The 22406-nt window shown below is 45.0% G+C and overlaps 1 protein-coding gene and 1 pseudogene across 1 annotated transcript in view; one reads left to right on the forward strand and one right to left on the reverse strand.

Moving 5' to 3' along the window:
- The window catches only part of Prkca (protein kinase C alpha), a 384973-nt gene that overhangs the window by 317186 nt on the left and 45381 nt on the right, over nt 1–22406 (reverse strand). The gene's annotated exons all lie outside the window — the stretch shown is intronic.
- On the forward strand, nt 16192–16499 carry LOC118239145 (annotated as a pseudogene).

Consider the following 22406-nt stretch of genomic DNA (forward strand, 5'->3'; position numbering starts at 1 on the left):
CCTGAGTCGGCAGGAACACTGACATTCCCACTGTCTTTTCTCTGAGCCACTGCGTCTTTACCTCTTCCTGCCATGATTGCCCACTTTAGTGTTTTCCTGGGAGATGACCTGGATGGTAAAAATGCATCCAGAGGAAACAGAGATTATATAAACATGGTAGGACAGAGATATGCACCTTCCCTTCAGGAATTGCCCCCAGAGCTCTAATGACACACAGCCTGCAGCTTACATGGGACATTTGGAAGCCAATACGAATGGAATGCTTTCTCCAGACTTAAACTGTCTTTACCAAGGAGCCACCAGATACTGGGATAAAGTTGAGAAGAAAGGAGACAGGCTGGAAGCATCAAAGGCCAACCACATGGGACTGGGGAGATAGGCTGGTGGGTAAAGCATGAGGACCTGAGGTCATGTCTCCAGCATTCACATAAAAAGTTGAACATGGTGGTGCACACCTCTGTAATATCAATGTCAGGAAGGTGAGGACAAGCCGACCCCTGGAACTCACTAGCCAGCCAGTGAACTCCAGGTTCGGTGGGATAGTCTTTTTCAAAATAAGGTAGGGATCAATAGATGAGACACTTGATACTGCTCCCTGGCCTCTGCACCTCCACATATGAGTATACCCCCTTCTTTGTTGATCTCTCTGTCTCTCTCTCTGTCTCTGTCTCTGTCTCTGTCTCTGTCTCTGTCTCTCTCTCTCTCTCTCACACACACACACACAGAGACACACAAGCACACACGCACACACACACACACACACACACACACACACACACACACACACACACACACACACAGTAGAAACTGTCCAAGAGAGCGCTCTCATGTCCCGGTCTACGGTGAGATTTCTCCCACTTAGACCATAAGTACCTCCATTAAACTTGCCCCACCCTGCCCCGCCTTGAGGCTCCCACTGTGCAGGTGATGAAGATTCAGCAACATAAAGGATGCACATGGCAGGTGCCAGGCACTTAGCAGCCACTCGGGAGAAGGCAGCTGTGATATTATGTCATTACAGCCCTTCCCTATGGCTCCCCACAGAGTGGGAATCCTGTTGCCCTTTATCCAGGTCAACCAAGACCTGTTTGCTCACTTGCTTAATTAATTGGGGTTTCGGGCAGATGGGAGAGAGTAAGGTACAGAGGGGACTGCAGGATGAAGGAAGAAATTACATAGCACAGTGTCCCCTAGGCTGGACTGGTGCCATGGTAACCAGAAGGCAAGAGGCCATGTAAGCAGCAGAGACAGGGTAACACAAAACCCACCTTGATTGGCTGATGCAAGCCAAGGGTCCAGAGCTAGCCCTCAATAAATGATATCTTAGGAAGAAAACACCCATTATAGCTCCAAATAGAGGCGAGAGCTTACCCTTAATAAATGGTCTCGTGGGAAGAAAACACCCAGTCACAGCTCCAAAGAGAGGCCGGAGCCATGTGGGCACTCTACACCACTCAGTGCCAACAAAAGCTGGTGAAGAGGGGGGCTGCAGGGCTGAGGCTGTGAGGTCAAGTGGGGAGGTGAGGGTATGGCTGGGAAGGGGGTGACAGAAAACTTCCATGGAAAGCTGCAAGCAGAAGGAAAGCCTTGTGATACAGATCCTACCAGGCAACAGAACTGAGGCAAAGCCATCCCAAGACTGACCTGTGCCACCAACCCTTGTTATAGCTAAACAAGGACATCCTCCAGTCTCAGCTGGGCTATCATTCATCCTGTCCCCACCTATGGGAGCCAAGTCGTTCATACCTGGCCACTTCCTTTAATGACTCTAGGGCTCCAGAGGATAGGGAATAGACTGACTGACACTGAAGACCTGAGCATCCTTTCATATGGCTTCTCCTGCACGAAAGCCTTCAGCCCTGGCTTTGGTCCCACATCAGAGACAGACTCCCAGACCAAAGATGGAAGGAGATTGTGAAAGCTGGAGAGAAGACCTCAGCTGCCTCTCTCCTGCAGTAGCAACCGGCTTAATTTTTCTTGTCACCATCTCAGGCCCGGAACTGCAAACACACCACCAATCAATCACCGCTTCTGGGTTTAGAAAATGGTTAGGATTATCTGCTAGTTAATGAAGTAACAACTAAGGATTGAGAGGAAATTCACAAAAGTTAAAACCACCAAACTCTTACCACTTGCATAAATACTGTGATGATGTTGGTGGGTGTCCTTGTGCTTCCCTGGAAAGGTGAGTGTGTGGTGTATATCTGTCTTTATGGGTCTCTGAAAGAGACATTGCATAGCTGATGACCCTGGAGGGACACCCCATGACAGTGAAAACACAGGACTAAACTCTCAGAGGAATCAGAGAATAAAAGGCACCAGCCGCCTCGCCAAACAACCCGAGTTCCATTCCTTCCATGCTGGGTCTCACATGGTAGAAGAGAAGAACACACACACAACACACACACACACACACACACACACACACACACACACACACACACACACACACACACTATCCATACAAAAAGGTGAAAAAAAAAAAACACCAAAGATCCTAAACCCTTCATGGTTTTTAGACAAATGTAGAAAAGGGATAAATTAAACATCTTTTATCATGTGCTAAGGCTCAGGCAGGAACTTTCCGGAGACAGCCTTGCATCTCAAGAATCACTTTTAGGGACTGGAGAGATAGCTCAGGGGTTAAGAGCACTGGCTGTTCTTCCAGAGGACCTGGGTTAAATTCCCAGCACCCACATAGCTGCTCACAACTGTCTGCAATTCCAATTCCACATCATCTGATGCCTTCTTCTGACCTCTGCAGGTGCCACTCACACGTGGCACAAGCACATACATACAAGCAAAAGGCTGATAGTGGCTGGGTGGTGGTGGCACACACCTTTAATTCCAGCACTTGGGAGGCAGAGGCAGGTGGATCTCTGTTTGAGGCCAGTCTTCCCTACAGAGTGAGTTCCAGGAAAGTCTGGACTATGCAAAGAAATCCTGTCTTGGAAGAAAAAAGAAGAAGAAAGAAAAAACAAACAATAGCAGCAAAACACTGATATACATAAAATAAACCTATCAAAAATATTTTTAAAGAATCACTTTTATTTTAAATTTTTACATTAGCTTAGACATGCCCTTTGGTGTGTGTTGGGGGTGTGTGTGTGGATGTCCTGTGCACCTGTCCTCCACCTCTCAATACATTTTGCCTCTTTTCTTTCTACTTTCGTAGCCTACATATCCAGTGGCCCCACTTAGCCACTTCTAAAGTGAAAATCCAGCATCCCATTCTTTATTGTTAATCATTACCATGAGTTGGACCATTAGACGGTGTTTCCCTTGCTCTAATGTATCACCCAGTGGCCTTTAAAAGGCACTGAGAATGAGACAGGTAGGACAGTTCCAGGCTTGCTTCAGGCAGGACCTATTTATTCTGGGGACTTCGCATACAGTACTTGGTTTCATTCCTAGGATGATCCGTCCAAGGGATCATGGCTGGGGCTATTAAACCCATGTCTTTGCAGACAGAAACTAGAACAAACTGGAGGTAAAATGACAGGCCAAGGTCACTAGCTAAGTGGCAGTGCTGTTCCAGGCCAGTCTGAGACTGTAGAACAAGACCCTGTTTCAAAATGACAACAGAATGCCTTTGCCCATCTGAACTCCAGGCTAGTCAGCACAAAGGCCCTTCTGAGGCTAGTGACCTCCTCAGAGACTGGGGAGGGGTCAGACAGATGAGGGTGGGGAGGACTCTGGATCTCTGCTGGTGCTAAACTGAATGTTTCCTGTGTTTAAAATGCCATCTAACAAAGATAAGGAAGCCCGCAAAGAACAACTACACAAGTGAACGCATCCATAGTCGTAGTTGTCACCATCCCCCATCCCGCCCCCAGCAACACTTTTGTTGTGCATTCTGTCATCATACATAATCACATGTTTGATATTCTTGTTGGAAATAATTCCCTCCTGAGACTCACAGGGGAAAATATTTGAGGCTACATACAAGTAGATCGTCTTACATGCCAGCCCACTTTCTCTGTGCTGCTCATAGACAGGGCTTGGGCTGTGCCTGCAGCTCAATGGCTTTACACCTGCCCTCAGGTGAATTATTCAGACTTCCTGGGTACAAACAGCAGGGCTGAGGCACAGTCATCAGAGTGCTCACCTCAGGAGCACCACAACTTGAATCTGATTCTCAGCACCCACATGAAAAAGTCAAGTGTTGTGGCACAGGTCTGCCAAGGAGGCAGAAACAGGAGGGTCCCTGGAAAGTGAATACAGGTGACACACAGCATTGACCTCTGTACTCCCAACTCATTGTACACACACACACAAAAAAAAATCTTGAAAAAATAGACAAGCTAGATAAGGTGGTATACATCTGTAATTCTAGCCCCCAGAAGCCTAAGGTGGAGGATCGTGACTACTGGGCCAATCTGGGGTAATATAGAAAGACCCAGTCTGGGCAAGCAAATAGGGAAAGTAATAGCATACTACAGAGTCACCCTGAGGACCACACAATTACTGAAATGCCAAGTTCTGTACCTGGGAACTGTTAGCCTCTCTGATTATTTACCACTATGGTTCCTGGGAAAGCTTAGCCTAGTAACTATTTCATCTAGTCTTCACCCAGTGGACTATTTATGTCGACGTCATCACAGAGGCCAGAGAGTTATACCAGGGCCATCCTTACCACCAGAAAGGCTTCCACCAAGTACAGGTAACAAGTAGAACCAATGTCCACTTTTGCAGGGTCGGTTCCAGGTCATGCCTGCTGTCCAGGCTTAATTACTAATGTCCCTCTCTTTGTCACTTGCAGTGTTCTGGTTTGTACTGCAAACTGCATGCTCCCTAGTGAGAAGATTCGGGAAGAGACAACTATGGTCTCTGACAGGATCTAACTGGTCCTTCTGCAGTGATGCTTACAGGCTGCGGGAGTCCTGGGTAGCTGGGGGAGTACCCTTCACTACTGGGAGAGCCAGAGAGCATTTGCAAGAGGCTGCAGGGAAGCCTGACTGGTACAGTGGATAATGCTCAGAGAAGGGACAGGGAGGTCAGACAAGAGGGAGTAGGACCGTCACCCCACTCATCCCTCCATTCTCTGGGAAAAGAGCAGACAGAAAACACTTTATAGGGCAGATAGATTTCTTATGGCTGAATGATTCCATAAACAAGTCCATGGAAAGTATGGAGTGGTGGGGTCAGAGTTTATAGATTAAATGAGGACCTCTAGCTATTAACCCTTTGTCACAGCATCCATTGCCTTAATCTGATGGGCATCCAGCTGTACTCAGGTTCGGGGAGCTAATCTGAAGAGGAGGAAGATGGAAAGAAGAGGAAGCACCGGCAGGGCATCGGGTTCATCTCAGATCCTTGGCCCACACCCCATCTCTCTTGCGGCTTTAAACCCACAGATGTCTGCATGTGGCCTTCCTAGGGGAACGTCAGGGAATCTTGTTCCCGGACCCTGTTAGGTGGGTGTGGTCTCTGCTATCACTGAAGAGGAGTCGGACCTTAGAACTTAGTGGCAGCATCAGACCTACAGACTCCATCCTGTACCTGATGTGTCTCACCTTAGCCTTGCTCAGCAGCATTTTAACTAATCCCTATGTGTGCATTACAGGTAAACAGCATTCTGAATGAGCCATTCTGGAAGAACATGCCAGCTGAGAGTAAAATGAACCAGCTAGAACAGGATGTCTGGGAAGAAAGGGCTCAAGAATCATAGAGACAAACCCATCAGCTAACACATTGAGAAACTGAATCCCACATACTAGGACTTTCCCTGGAGCAGATGTTTTGTGACAGTCTATACAGTAAGACTAAGCCAGAGCCCCACCCACCTACATACTCTAAACCCAACTAAAATTTGAGGACTCATTGTGAATCCTCAAATTTTTCATTTGTCCAAAATTGAACTCATATGAAGCTTAACATTTGATGCTGGGTTTGTAGGCATCTCTCCACATTTAAAGATGAATTCTTCCTATCTTTATACTATGCTCAAGAACCATGAAATATATGTAAGTTAAGAGATGCACTTTGGCCCTGAGTTATAGGAAGAACAAATATCTGAGCCCAGTGTCTTGAAATGCCCAGTGGACTTCCGTAATTTAACTCAAGGAGCACAGAATCCTGTGGGAAGCAAGAATGGACAGCATTTGGGAGTTTCATCATCCTCAGAAGATGTTCTGAGAGAAGCCTCTGGATCAGTGTCACTGGTTGGATTTCTGAGTTTATTTCACTAGCCAACCTCACAAGCTGCTAGGACAGGGGCCATCAGTCTGTGTCCTGAGTGCCTTGGAAACCCAGGGAGTTCACCCCTGGTGATCCCTTTAAGCCATTGTCTAAGATCAGCAGGGACAGAGTTTACTGTACACCTGTTTTACATAAGGGTCTGTGCTGGCTAGTTTTACGTCAGCTTGACACAAGAGACCTCAGTTGAGAAATGGTGTCCATTATGATAGGGCTTTAGTCAAGACTGTTGGGCATTTTCTTAAGCAGTGAATGGGCCCCACCCATTGTGGGTGGTGCCACCCCAGGCTGGTGGTCTTGGGTGCTATAAAAAAAAAATGCAGACTGATCAAGCCATAGAGAACAAGTAGAGCTCTTCCATGGCCTCTGCATCAGCTCCGGCCTCCAGGCTCCTGGCCTGTTTGAGTTCCTGTACTGGTTGCCTTCAATGATGAAACTGTTATACAGAAGTGTGAGTTGCTGTTGACCATAGTGTTTCATCACAGCAATAGAAACCCTAAGACAGGGTCCTTTTGCTTGTGTATCACTATAAGCTTGTGGTTTCCATCTTGTAACTGGCTCTGTCCTATAGTGATCAAATGAAGCAACGACGTCTGCTGAATCTGAATGGTGAAATGTTCTGTGCCCTGAGGTCAGCAGGACACAACCCAGGTACTCATTATGTTGCCCACAGCAGGGCCGCTTTCATTAAACCCAATAGGCATTAGTCAGGAGGTAGAAAAGAATCAGGCCTTGTGGGACTACTTTATCCTATGTCTTACAGGAATGCCTTTTAGAATCTTACAGTAGATTCAGTCAAGAATTCAGAAAGAAGGGATTGGGGAGATGGTTTGGTTGGTAAAGCACTTGTTACCTAAGAATGGGCTCTAAATTAGGATCCCCTCCCCAACTCTTAACCACTGGGCCATCACTCTAGCCTCCTAGCACACTTGTAAAAAGACCAATGCCTCAATGCACACTTGTAACCCTTGTGCTGGGGAGGTGGGGACAGGAGTCCTGGGGCTTTCTGGTCAGCCAGCCTAACCTAATTGGTGAACTATAGGTTCAATGACAGAGTATGTCTCAGAAAATAAAATAAAAGGTGTTGAAGATGCTCAATGTCACTCTCTCACCTCCACAGGTACAGCACACACACACACACACACACACACACACACACACACACACACACACACACACACACACACAAAATCAAGTCAGAAACAGCTAAGCTTAGCTCTCTAAGACTCCAAGTTTTAACTATTGCTGTAGATGGCTGTAGCTTTTGCTGGGTACCTGTCTCAAGCCCTTGTAGCCCTAGTTAACAGCCTTTGGCTCCCAGAACCCTAAATTTTTCACCTGCCCTGGGAGCTTTTATTAAGTCTTTTTTCTGCACTCTGCCCAGGAGCTTAGCCCAGGTTCCCAGTCAGAGAACTGTTGGCCGGTAGCCCAGGCTCTTCTATGGAGGACTGAACAGCAGGCTTCTTTCTTTCTTGTTCTCTTTTTGTTTCCTTCAAAGAAATCAGATTCTATGAACTCAACATGGTCCTGTTAAAAACTTATCAAACTCTCAAACTGTTTGCAAATTGCAGCCAGTTATGAATGCTCTGCTCTGGCAGCTTGAAAGCAATGTTTTCTAAAGGTTTTGCTCCCGTCCTGACAACATAATTACCTGAAAACAGGGGAGGAGGGAGAGGGTATTCTGAACAGATCACTTTGACACGGAAATGATGGTTACATAAAGACCAAGATGGAATAAAAACCCCAAATGTGCCTCTCAAATCATTTAATGATTTAGGGAATCATTTAAAAATTTGCTCACTATAAAGTTCTATTTTAAAGACTGACTTTGGTAATTGGTGGGTATCTTCTGTTTTCATATTAAATTAAAGTCTTCCAGTGGCAATTTCTACAGGCTATAAAGGGCATGTGGAAGAGTTCATCCTGTCTATGTAAGGTAATTGCCACCACTGCAGGCCAACTCTGGCCAGTCTGTGGTTCCACCCAAGTGCAGTGGTCCTGAGAGTGATGGTCTCTGGTCCTTCCCTTTCTCTTCCCCATTTTAATCTCTCAGACTCTTGGCCATTATTTAACTTTGAAAAAGTTCCTATAGTTCATCCATGTACTCAATTCAGTGAAAGGGTCAACTTTTATCCCTTCTGAGTTCAGTATTCCGTTTACTGTATCTACAGAGAAGAGAACCAGGGTGGATTCAGTAGTAGAAGGCTTGCCTCACACTCACCAGGACCCAAGTTTGAGCCCCAGTACTGCACAGGAAAAAAAGGGGGCAGGGCTTAGAGACAGGTGTGGTGGTACACACCTGGAATCTCAGCACTTGAGAAGCAGAGGCAGGAGGATCCCTGTAAGTTCCAGGCTAGCCTAGTCTTCATAGATTGTTCCAGGCTAGTCAGGGCTATGTGGGGCCATGCCTCAAAATAACAAAGAGGTGGGGGAAGGAGAGGAGTGGAGCATGGCCAATTTGTTTCCCACGTTCAGTATCAAACCTCAAATACAAACCCAACGGCAAGTTTTGAGTTGTGTTTTGGTTAGTCTGGCCATGCTCTAGACCAATACTTGACCATGTATGGTGCTGTACTCACAATCCTGGCCATTGATTCTTTTTTTGTTTTTTGTTTTGTTTTTTTTTGTTTTTTTGTTTTTCAAGACAGGGTTTCTCTGTGGCTTTGGAGGCTGTCCTGGAACTAGCTCTTGTAGACCAGGCTGGTCTCGAACTCACAGAGATCCTCTGCCTCTGCCTCCTGAGTGTTGGGATTAAAGGCGTGCACCACCAATGCCCAGCTCTGGCCATTGATTCTTAGTGAGCTGGTCAGATGCATATCCCTGTGAAAAGGGATGTAGCCCAGTTTGAGCAAGGTGAGAAGAGATGGGAATCAAGAAAAGCGAAGAAAGAGGGATGTCTGGGTTACTTTTGTATTGCTATGGTAGGACACCATGATCAAGGCAACTTACAGACAAGGGAGTTTATTTGGGATCACAGTTTCAGAGCGTTCGAGTACATGTCCACCATGGTGAGTAGCATATTGGCAGGCAGCAGGCATGACAATGGTGCAGCAGCTGAGACCTCACATCTTGAGACACAAACATGGTCTTTTGAAACCTCAAAGCCTAACCCCAGTGACACACCTCATCCAACCAGGGCACACTCCTAATCCTTCCCAAACACTTCCACCAACTGGGGACCAAGCACTCAAATATGAGAGCCTATGAGGGCCATTCTCATTCAAACCACCACAGGGGAGAAACAAAGAAGGATGGGAAGGGAGAAAGACAGGAAGGGAGGAAGGGAGGAAGGGAGAGAGGGAGGAGGGAGGGAGGGAGGGAGGAGGGAGGGAGGAGAGAGGGAGGAGGGAGGAGGGAGGGAGGAGGAGGAGGAGGGAGGGAGGGAGGGAGGGAGGAGTCTTTAAGTCTTCCTTTTAATACACATTCCTATCAGTAACAAGCTATGTTTGTATTTCTTGAAGTGCTTATAAAATTTTTGACACCAGAAGGAACTTTTTCCATTAAAAACTATACATTCCACCATGAATAGATGATCTGTGTCTACATCTGAAAGGTCATGAATGTGAAAGTGACTTTAAATGCCACAGCCAAACATAGACACAAGGTTTCTTTACTGGGAAGACACTTGGGAGCATGAGTTCAGTGGCAGACTCACAGTTACTAGAACCCTAAGAATAAAGCAGCCTTCAAAATTGCAGGGAACCTTGGTCATGATACCGACACAAAATTAATAACACAAACACTTCCATTTACACTTTCCTGACCACTCAGGAAAGATGACAGTTATCTACTTTGCAAATAAATGAAAAGAAACTCAACACTGCCTTACTGTCAACACTCAGTTCTCGAAGACCATAAAAGCCACAGTTCAGGTAGCCTTAAATGCTGAATAAATCATGTATGGAAAGCCTCAGTGTGCATTTCGTACTTCTGCTTAAATAAGAACGTTATGATAATCAAAGTATTAAACATTTATAAGTCTGTTTGCTCAGTGTGTGAACATTGAATAAAATCAATTACATTATCAGGAGACTCGTCTCCCTTTGAGCACTTAGGATGATGACTTATTCCAGAAACTACAGCATGTGCAGAGTTAATCAAGAGAGTCTGGAGATGGCCCAGTGTGCAAGGTCACATGGCACACCATGAGGCTGTGAGTTCAGATCAGCAACATCCATATAAAAAGCTAGGTGTGGTGGAATGTGTCTGTAACCACAGCCAGAGGACACCAGAGGCAGGCAGATCCTGGGGGCCTACTGACCATCCAGTCCTGCCAAAGCATCAAGAGTTAGAGATTCAGGGAGATACTGTCTCAGAAATAACAGGTGCAGAGTGATAAAGTTGACCTCAGCCTCCAGAGGCATACTCACAGGTGAGCACACACACATGTGCAAACATACATACATCACACACAAAAAAAATTAATCTGAGGGTAGATATGACCATTTACAAATAACTAGACAGCAAGGGCAAAGCAAAGTCATCATGAAAGAGAAGCAATGTCATGGTAAGGGCACAAATTAGGGTCAAGTGTGTCTAAGATGTGCTGTCCCTGGGATGAAGCAGGGATTGAATGAGTTTAGTCTGGGGCTTGGGTCAGCCATTCACTCTCTCTCCTTTTCCTGTTTTCTTCTTCGGGAGCCTTTTGGAAGCCAATAAGACTCACACTTTTGTTCTTTCTCCCTCTCTGCTCTCCTCAGGACATGCATAATGTCATGAGATATTCTGAACTTCTTGCTCAAAAAAATACTAAAAACCTGACACATGAGAGTCTCCAGAAAATCTGCCCTCTTAATTTTGATTGGCCTCTTTCCCCAGACACACACACACACACAAAAATCCTCAAGAAAATTCTATGATTAAGGAAGAATTTATTCTAGGAAATCAAGAGGTAAAGATGAAGACAACTTCTCTTTCCTTCTACTATCTGGGATACACTGGTCTTCTTAACACACATTACTAAAGTGATTCAAAAATTGTTTAGAAACTGGGTACAATTGAATGTAACCTTCAATTCCAGAATAATCCAAGAGCAGAATATTATTTGAAAGTATTCCCTGAACTGCTTAGGTCAAAGGAAAACCACAGCAGGTGGCCTTAAATTATTAGGTTTGCAGACGGGGTGGGATGTAGAGATGAGAAGGGCATCAAATGAATGTGCACATAAGGGGAGGTCGGTCGACAGGGAGAACTAGACACCCCCAAGTCCAGGGAAAGACACTCTCTTCAAGTCCCACAGCAGATGTTCAACAAGCGCTCCCTGCGGGAGGGAAAAAGGAGAGAGAGAAGGGCTTAAAAAGATCTGCGCTAAAAGGTAACTTTGAAAAACACAACAAGGAAGATGGTGTGTAGTGCACAAAACCCCGAGGAAGGGAAGAAGACACATGCTGCACCCCTCTGTGGTGGAGCACAGGGATGAGCCAGTCTAGGGTCTGAAGATGCAAGACCAAGTGAGGCTTGATGCCAGATGCCATGCCGGTGTTTGGTTTTGCTCAGATCTACTGCCACATACACAAGGACAAGCCCACTCAGACTCAGTGTTCTTTGGGAACATTCTCCCTGTCTATTGCCCACTGCCAGTGAACGGTCTTTAATGGAACCAACACAGTCACAAGTCACTGGGAGCCTGAAGCCCGTCTCTGCCTTCTTCTCTCCTTTCTATTTTCAATCCTTACCTCAAATGAAAGGGAAAGAAGACAAAGACTCCCTTGGCACACATGACAATTCCAGACTGGCGCAGGAGGACAAGGGACTGGAGGCCAGGCTGGCTACATGGCATGCCCTATCTCGGAAAAGATGACTATGTCTTAGATTCCTTCAACTGAGGTTCAGACTCAATGTCCTTCTGGAACATTCTTCCTCTCATTTAAAGAGACCATCAGAAACAAACCAACAAAATAAATTGAATCGAACAAAAACAAATTTCGTTTCAGTTTCCTATATCTTCAGCACTGAATCTGGTACTCAGGAGGAGGGTAGCAGTGATTAAAAACCACTGCTTTAAACTCACTCCTTAAGTCTTCCTCTTCATGGGACTCTCCTCCCTCCTAAGCCCCTTTAGAGTTGATCATTCTCCACATCAACTTAGGACACCCAGATGGTCCTAGAGGAGCCAGAAGCTGTGTTATCCAGCGCAGGTGACATTTGTGGGCCCGAGGACCTTCCAGCCCCCCACGAATACATAGGTGGGAAAGATACCGCATATAGAGCCCACCCATCCCTCCCCCCTGCCTGCAGCTTTCTCCCACTTGAGTGGAGCACGCCCCCACTGCTGCCCCCATTCCCAGACAAACACAGAACAGCTCCTGACCCAGGGATGATTTCTTCCAATCTAAGACCCCCAGGAACCTCGATCAGGGCAGAGGACAAGAGGAGCTTCCCAAAAGAGGGCCATGCCTGGTGTACACATGTAGGAGATTACTGTGGCCACCCCCACACTACCATACTGAGCATTTTCTTGTGTACCGGCAAACAAAAATCCTAGAGTCCCTCTGTAGCCACCCTGCGGACTGAAAGGAGCTAGTCATTACATGACTTGCTTCCTGGCATCACTTCCAAACCCACTCTCACACCTCACTCAGCCTGACAGATTCTCACGGTCAGCGGAAAGCTTCAGCCATGGTAGCTTTGCTCTCTGATTCCCAGTATTGCAGAGTAAACATGCTTTGGGGGCTTAGTGACCAGATCCAGTTGTGCTGGAGCAGAGATGCCATGTAACAGCTTTCCTCCTGTTTGAAAATGATATATTAATTCCCCATCTACATTGCACTACAAACTGCCCCTCCCCCCACTGTGATCTTATTCTACTCAGAGATTTTCTGTCACCGATGCTATTATTTTTAGTCCAGAGTTAAATCTAAGAGATTTAAAAAAGTTAAGCTGTGTGCAAGACTTTTACCCAATAAGCATGGCTTGGTCAGAGTTAAATGGCCAGAAGTACAGGAAACAATTATTTACGCCAGTTGTATAAAGAGTAACGGCAACAAGCTTACTTCAAGTACTTTGATTTTATGTGCGTTAGTGCCTACTATAAATATTTCTATAATCGTTTTCTGTTCCCAATTCTTTGAGTGAAGCCTAAAAAGATCTGAAATATTTCTGGAGTTATTTGCATTTTGGGACACAATTTCCTGAGTTGTTTGTCAGCATCCTTCATCCAAATAGGACCACTGAGTGTCTGTAATTGACAGTGAGCTCCAGAGAGTCAGACCCATGTAGCCAGGCTAGAATCATCTGTACATGAGAGGAGGCCTTAATCTGGTCCATTGCCCATCTCTTGAAAGGCTCTGCCCTTACAGGATGCAATGTGTTCCTAAGGAGCCAGAGGAACCAGCTATGTGACTATCAGATCCAGTGCTGAAGATATAGGAAACTGCTAACAATTTGTGTTTTGTTTGATTTGGTCTAGTTCGTTGGTTTATTTCAGATAGAGTCTCCCTGTGTAGTCCTGGTTGGCATTTCACTATGTAGATTAGGTTGGCCTCAAATGGCAGCAACCCTGTAGCTTCCCAGTGCTGGTATTACAGGAGTGTGCTACCACACCCAGCTGGGATAGCAGTTTTAAAAGAAACTTGCAGCCAGCCAGCTTGCAAGTTCATTTATAAATTTACCATTCTGAGGGATTAAGTCTTCAGAGAACTAAAACAAAGCAAGTCGTGAGCTGTTCATGATGGAGTTGCTGTCACTCAAGAAATTTCTGGAAATTCAGTGTTGAGAACAATCTTAGCTTGCTTCTCATCTAAACTCAATTTTTTAGGGACTGGTGAAATGGCTCATCTGGTAAAAGTACTTCCTGTCAAGCCTGATGGCCTGAGTTAAGTCCCCAGAATGTATGTGGTAAAGAAGAGTGCCAACCCTCAAAAATTGTCCTCTGACCTCCACACAGACATGCACACACATGTGTGGCCTACACATAAACAAACTACATAAATGCTTAAAAAATTCAAGTCATCTAAATTCACATTTTTTTGTTTCTTTTTCTTTTGGTTTTTCGAGACAGTTTCATTGTGTAGCCCTGACTGTACTGGAACTCCTTCTGTAGACCAGAGTTCAAGGCCAGCCAAGGCTACACAGAGACATTCTGTCTCAAAAAATAAATGAATAAATAAAGTGTTAAAAATGTACAGGCATAAGTTTTTATGTTGCTGAATGAACGAACAAAAACATTGTAACGTCATGAACTATATGGCAAAGAACAAGACAGCTATGTGTGTTATGTGTGTTGTGTGTATGTTGTATGTATGTATATGTATGTGTTGTGTGTGTATATGTGTTGTATTGTGTGCACACATTGTAGTGTGTGTGTGAGTGTGTGATCCCTCAATATCACATCAGCTTTAGTCTGAAATCTATAAGAAAGGAATTATATAGTTTGCAGCCATTAATACAAACCGTCAGTGAAGAATAATTACACCCAGCTTATACCCCAAAATGGTCAGACCTTTCCGTTGGTGGTGAGGAGATCCTTTGCCCTCCTGGAGAGAACCATGTAAACTCATTCCTCAAGCCATATTTAAATATATTTTTCCTTTTCCAGGGAAAACCTCAATACAACCAATCCCAACCCAACACTAAGGCAGGCACCTTCTGGCCTTAAGGCTCTGTGTGCACATCCCATGACAACAGACCCATGCTTAGTACTAACAAGTACATTTTCCTGGATTCCTTTTTCAAAAAACAAAATGATCAAGATATCCATTACAAATTGTAAAGTACTAAATGAAGGAGACCAAAACAAAAGATAATTTGATTCGAGTTGTATAATTCTAATTAATGTCATTAGGCTCTATAATTCTTCTTTCTCCTTTCTCTGTGTTGGGGTCCACCAGAAAGACTGGCTAACCAGGCAGCTCGACACCTATCACTGTGTTGTCTCACACACTTAAGACAGAATCTCTCTTCCAAGCTCATACAATACTGTAGTCCACGGCACAGGGTCCGGTGGGGTTTGAAATAAAATTGCTTCCTTTAATAGTCCTTCATGATAATTATCTTCCACCAAGTTCACACCTCAACATGCAACATACTAGTACCCTGCACATATGGCACAAGCCATATGAGGAAGGTGGTTCTATTATTTCCCATTTACAGATGAGAAAACTTTGCTAGAAGAAATGACTTTTATAGATTCACAGCTTGGAATCAGAAGGGTCAGTAGTCACTCCTGCTCTAACTCCACAGCCCATAGTTGCTGTGCATCTCTTATCTCTGTGGTTATGAGCTTAGCCTTTCATGGCTGAGCCTTCTCTCCCACCCAACTGCACCTTATAGGGTTAAGTGTGGTGGTACACACCCACAAACTCAGCACCTGGGAGGCAGAGGCAGGATGATCATGAATTCAAGGGTACCTACATAATGAATTCAAATCCAGTTGGAGCCAGATGAGATCCTTTCCCAGAAACAAACAAAAAAAATGTAAAAGATGAAAAAGAACTGGGAATCCACTCATCCAAAATGATCTCTGTAAGTCATTCAAAACTGAATATAAAATAATATATCTATTGTTGTTTATTGGGGTTTATTTACATTCCTGTGGCCTCTCCTATGAAGGCAGATTCTATCACAATTCTAGGCCTGCTTTGCATCTACAGAGCATGATATTAAAAGGTATATGGGTAACAAAGACATAAGCAGTGAGGACTGGCCCAAGACCCAGTAACCTCCATCACTGTTGCTCCTCCGTCTTGCCTTAGCTCCTCCTCACTTGGCCTTTCAGGCCTCATCCCACACCCCACCACCAGTGTCTGTACTTCTGGTCTAGGGCTAGCACTGGGGATCTAAGAACACAGGGGGAAGTGTTAGTTGGAAATTCTATCACCTTTTAGCAACCCTACTCCAAGGAAATCTTTACAAAAGTTTGTTTTTAAGCATAACTTTTTATTGCCACAGCAACCACTCCAAGTGTCGTTCACTTTCAAATGTTCAACTATCTGGTGTTTATTATACAAGTAAAGTTGATTCCTCAAAAATAAAAAATAAAAAATAAAACACTTGATGATACAGATTCAGTTGGTCTTCCTGAGATTCCACCATGGTGTCCCTGACCAGAGCCAGAAGCTGCAGGTGACATTAGAGCCCATCACCCTCACCTTTAGACACTTGCAAAACAGATCTCAGATTCAGGTGTGGCTCTGTGAGCACGTGAATGTGTAGTCAGAGGGTTGGGTTACTGGTTCGGATGAGCACATGGACCTCACCTTAGATGATGCAGAAAAGACGCAGTCTAAAACAAAGTCAAAAATCAACCGGGTCAGATCATGCTAAAAGGAGAGCTTACCCTACTACAAAGTGTTTCCAACTAGAAATGGTCAAGGAAGGAAGAAGTGGGAAAGCAATAGTTTGATTCTTTAAGGTGTCTTCTGCTGAGAGTGTAGTTCTGAAATGTTCGTTCATATTGTCTCAAGGACCCTTGCTGTGAGGTCATTTTGCTTAAAACACACATGTATTGAACAATTCAGACAAATAGAGAAAAGAACAAAGATAGAAAGTCTTCCATTATTTCATTGCTTTCATGTTCTTCCTGTACTTAAGTTGTTTTTTTTTTTTTTTTAATCGCTGTAATCATACCAGGAATGTAATTTGCTCTCCCATGAATGACAAGGTGCATTTCCCTGAGCATGTTTCCATGATAATTTGTCTGCCTCATCAATATATAGGACCAATCATGCCTGAATCATTTCATCTACAATCAGATGTACATAAAGAAGGTTTCTAGCAATGAGGCTTTTATAAAACAAACAACAACAAAAATAGTAGTGAGCAAGGGGCAGGTTTAACACGCAAAAACTCTTCAGAAGCAGAGGACAAAATAATGATGATGGCCATGAGCATGGGATGACATGACAATTCAGACACACGGACAGTCCCAGGAATGTCAGGATGCATCCCACACACCTTCTAAGAGATAGGCATCTAGTACCAGACATTCAAACTCAGCCCCAAAGTGGGGGGCATAAGGAAGGCCATAACTGGACAGGAAGCTTCTGTGTTTAGCTCTGAGGAGCCTAGGAAGGCTCTGGTTAAATCTCCCCGACTAAAGAGGAGTCTCCCTGCCTCCCTTGCTTTCATCATTAGCGCATCCAGCCAGACATAAAAGCATCAGGATTGGCTGCCTGTTTATAAGTGGATTATGATGGGATCAGTCTCTGTACAGCCCTTTCAGTACCTGTAAACTAAAGAGAAATAAAATCAATAAGAAAGTTTGACCTGAAGGAATCTGGACAAGACTGTGGTGAGCAAATACCATGAAATACATCCACCTCAAACTAATCTGGGTGTTTATTTGGAAAATACCACATACCAAAGGTGGTTTCCATTTTCATTGTTTCCCCCACCCTCCAACCCTCTAGCAACTAGGGTTCATAATGTGCTGTCAAAATGTGAGCAAGCATAGGAAAGCAAGCCTCCTGTGGTTATGATGATGAAAATCAGTAAAATATAATAGGCAGTAGTTACAATGAAAAAAAAAAAAAAAAAACCTGTTCCTCCCCTGATTACACTATACAAGACATGAAGAAATATCACAGAAAGATAAAAAGTATAAATGAATATTAAATTTCTTCTTAATCATCCTTTTGCAAGGAAAAAGATAAGCACTGTTTTGTATGTGCAAGGCGAGGCGATAACATCTTTTAGTAGCTGTGGGACAAGGTTATTCTCATCCTGCTGCCTCTCACTCTGCTGGGGAAATAGGATTAATGGTCTAAGAGGGAAGAGCTTAAACTGATTAGGCAAGTACGTAGTCCTCAGGGCAACCATGCCAGAAAGAAAGAGCAGCCCAGTCTTATATGAGCCACTGTCCTGAAGTGGAGGAGACCTGAGCCACCCGCTCTAAGACCTGAGTTTGCAATTTATAAGATAGCTCTCAATCTTCTGTCTTCAAGACTCCAAATGGCAGCTGCCAGGCTTATCTTGGCTAAAAGGCACAGATTGCACCCTAAAAGCCAGTTCAGAATATGCACCGCTCACCCATCCATTCATGAACAAAAAGCAACCATCCTTATGAAGTCCCTGCCATATTAGGCAGTGTGTATCTAGCAATGGAGGGACTGGAGGCCTGCAGGCAGCTTAAGTTATAGAATTCATTATTTAGCCCTGCCCACTAAGGAAGGTTTGTAACTCATAACAAAAGATAACTCAATTTCTCAACCTTGAGTCCTGCTGTATTGGGGTAGATTGACTGAAGCATCGGACCGACTTGTCCTTTTGCAGATGAAAAGGAACTCCAGAGACACACACTGAGTAGCAACTCAGGCACAGAGCCTAAGAACAAGGGCTCAGGCCCACAACCCTGGCCAAGAACTCTCTGGAAAAACAGATGATACCATTTCACTGAGGGAGTTGCATGCTGAAACAGAAGAAATCCTGAAGATGGATTTCACACGTTCAATGGTGAGCCTTCCTAGCTCGGTCACAAAGAAGCCATCTCTACTGAACCTGGTAACTTAGAAGCTGTGAAGTTGGCATCAGTTTAGATAGATGGACAGAAACATGGACAGAGAGGTCACAGCCACTAATGGCACGTACAGGGCTGCACTGAGATGGCAGCATCTGTATGAGACTACAGAAGAGGTCCATCAGTAAGTGATACAAAGCTCACAGTAAACCACAGAGACCAGACACCACCTTAGCTCATTCATTTCCACAGACTTTCCATGCTCTTTCTGTCACGGCCTCAGCTGTCAACTTGATGCCATGCAGAATCACCTGGGAAGAAGGAAGTTCAGTTGATGGACTGCCTAGATCAGCTTGGCCTGCAGCCTTGTCTGTGAGACATTTTCTTAATGGGTAATTGATAGAGGAGGGCCCCCATCCTAAGGTGGGAGGTGATGGGGGAAGTGCTTCTGTGTATGTGTTTGTCTTACTGGATGATAAATAAAGTACTGTTTGGCCAATGAGGCAGCAAGTTTGACTAGGAGTCAAAGAGGATTCTGGGAAATATAGTAGAGAAGTGGTGATCCAGGCAGGAAGTGACATAGCAAGGAGACTCATATTTAAGCAAGGACAAACAGGAAGTATGTCCCTTTTCCCCTCTACTCTTCCTCCAGCAGCACAATGTGACCCACTGGCAAGGAGGGACACCAATGGAAGGTGTCCGATAAGATAAGTCTTATAAAATATATAGATTTATGATAATTAAGACTGGGCTAACAGATGAGAATCCTAGTCATTGGCCAAGCAGCATTTGTACCTAATAAGTCTCTGTATAATTTTGTCCATCCACGCAGTGGGCAAAACTCAGGCAGCTGGCGTAAAGCGCACATGTGGCGGTAGGGCTCAGCAGCTTTTGGTGGAAAGATTTATAGTAACAGGGAGTTATCATCCCAAGGCAGGAGTGTCCCGCGCTACCATCTCGCCAGCAAGAATGACGCGGCATATTCAGGATCCTTCTGTAGTAAAGCTTTAATGCATCTTGAGAGGGAGAGCATAAGCTTACAGAGCAGAGACCCCGTACTCCCAAAAACCCATCCCTTATATAGGCTGGCAACCGCCGCCTCGGACGTGTCACCCCCTGACTGGCTGCAGCTCATCGGACCATATGACGCCACGGGAGAGGCAGAGACCAAGGGATGGAAAGTTACCCAGCGCCTGTGCACTAACTTGTTTACCATTTGGTGCCGGCTGGATGCAGGCATCATCTTGTAATGGAGAATGCAGGGACGGCTCCCTACACAGGAGGACCTAGGCTGTATGAAAAATGAGGTTGAGCAAGCCATGGAGCGCAAGCCAGGAAGCAGAGCTCCTCTGTGGCCTCTGCTTCAGTTCCTGCTTCTGGGTTCCTGCCCCGAGCTCCTGCCATAGCTTCCCTCAAGGATGAACTATAACCTGTAAACTGAAATAAGACCTTTCCTCCCCAGCCTGCTTTTAGATGTGGTGTTTCTCACAGCAATGGGTTTCCAACAGGGAATTGCTCATTGTTTTCAGAACAAGAGTCAGGAGGGAACCCAAACTCCTTTTCTGAATCCAATGTCTTGATTATAGGATTGTACTGACTGGGATATGGAGGCAATACCTGTCACTGAAGTTGGCAGTGGGCCTAAAGAGAAGATCACTAAGAGCAATCCAAAAAATTAAAATGGATAGCATGATCAACAGTGAATCATGAAAATGGTTAAGCCACAGCAAAGGCTGGATAGAGATCTGCTATATGAAATTAGAAGGATTTCAATTGCGCATGCAGTGTAGAGAATCCTCATTGAACCATGGGACCTAGGTAATTTACGCAGTTGAAGTTCCCAGCTGCTGAGTTCTCTTCATTGTAAACAGGTAGGGGCAACAATGAACAACCATCTTTCACAGACTGAAATATCTGAGAAGATACTAAGAACCTATTGCTGAAGGGCCACATACAAGAAATACGAGTGACTGGATAAAAATGATCTCTTTTGCAAGAGATTGACCTGGAGCACCCCTCACAGACCCTCCACCCCAAAGCCTCGAAAACACAGCTGGAAAAGAGCACGAGCCAGATGTTCCTTGTTCTCCCTTTTGCTTGCTCTGGTTCTGTCGGTGGAAGTTCCGCCACTTTGGCAGACTTACTGTCTAGACACCCTGCAGCACAGATCTCTTGGGCCATCTGCAGAGCGCATGCTTCACTAAAGAGTCCACTTCATTCCCATAGAGGAGTCCCCTGAGATGAACCTCAGGAAGATGCTCCGAGATAGCAGAAAGAAATAGAAGAAAACAGAGATACAGAAAGTAAGTGGTGGCAGGATGCTCCGTTAGAGCTGCGCAGCCTGGTAGACTGTCTCCAGGCTCCTGGAACAGCTTCCGTACTGTGGACTCTTACAACAGCCACTCAGGCTTCATTCATCCCTCTGGCTCCTCCTCTGTGGGCTGCATTCATTGAACTGGGGTAGGCATCTTATCCTTGAAGTCTCTCTTGGGAACTTGAACTGAGACTTGTGTTTGTTAGCACTTGAATTTGGCATCACGTTACTCAAGACCCAGTATTGCTGCTTTAGACCTTAAATAGAGGGGGAGAAAAGGGGTAGAGCACTCCCATAGAGGAGATTGAAGCTGACAGAGAGGTGACAGCCAGCAGGCCCCAGGCCAGCAGGGCTCTGTCCTCTCTCTGTGCCATGAGACACCCCCACAGTCTGGCACCATGCCCTGCCCCTGTACCCATAAACCACCCTGGGTAGCCTTAAGTGAATTCTGCTTATGCTGGTCTAAGTAGGCATTTATTGCTTGTAATCAACAAGACACCATCATAAATATGTCTAATCACTTAAAATCTAGCTTCTAACGGTCTGGAACCCCAGTAGAACGGCTTCTAATATACACCTCTCCAGAAGCTTATACTCTAAATACATGTATTGAGTTTCAAAGTCTGTGCTGTGGTCCCTATGGTCTCTTCTAAACCCAGCCACACGAATGGGAGGAAACTCAGAGAGTGTCTGTACTGTTTCCCTGCCCAAAGTAATGGTCTACAAAATCTAACCTTGGGCAAAAACTTTCACTTCTAATCCTCCCACTAAGAGGTGAGGGCTTAGGGCTGTAAACACAGACACATGGAACCAATATGTGGTAAGAAAGTGCATCAGTGGCTCAGAAGCAGAGCCACCTGAACTCGCCTGGCATTTGGGTAATATACAGCTTCTAGCAAATGACACCTCTACCCGTAGCCTGGGGGTGGCAATAAAAATAAGAACAGTGCTGACACTCTACACTTTTCCTGGCCAGGAAATTTGGCTGTACTCAGTCAAGCATCCAGCTACCTAAGAGTCACAGCCTGCCTGTACCCACCAAGTACCAGGTTTATCCCCACTTGGTGGGGGCTCATTGAAGAGTATGACAACCTTGTCTACTCTGAGGTCCTTCATCAAAATGACACTTTAGTGAGTGACAAGAAACTGATACACAGTGTTGATGCTCTGGAGTCTGCAACAGGGTGAGAAACAGGGCTGACTGAAAGACTAGAGAGAGAGGAAGCTGTGGGTTCCACACACTTGATAGATAGCAACTGGAACAGGCTTCCAGGCTCCATAGGACAGTGGTCCTCAACCTTCCTAATTCAGGGACATTTTATATCCAGTTCCTCATGTTGTAGTGACCCCAACCATGAAAGTATTTTCGTTGTTGTTTCATAACTGTAATTTTGCTACTGTTATGAATAATAATGTAAATATCTGTGTTTCCTGATGGTCTTAGCTGACCCCTGTGAAAGGGTCACTTGATCCCCACAAAGGGGTCACAAACCAAAGATT

This window comes from Cricetulus griseus, chromosome 7 (assembly GCF_003668045.3).
Source record: "Cricetulus griseus strain 17A/GY chromosome 7, alternate assembly CriGri-PICRH-1.0, whole genome shotgun sequence".
Lineage (NCBI taxonomy): Eukaryota > Metazoa > Chordata > Mammalia > Rodentia > Cricetidae > Cricetulus > Cricetulus griseus.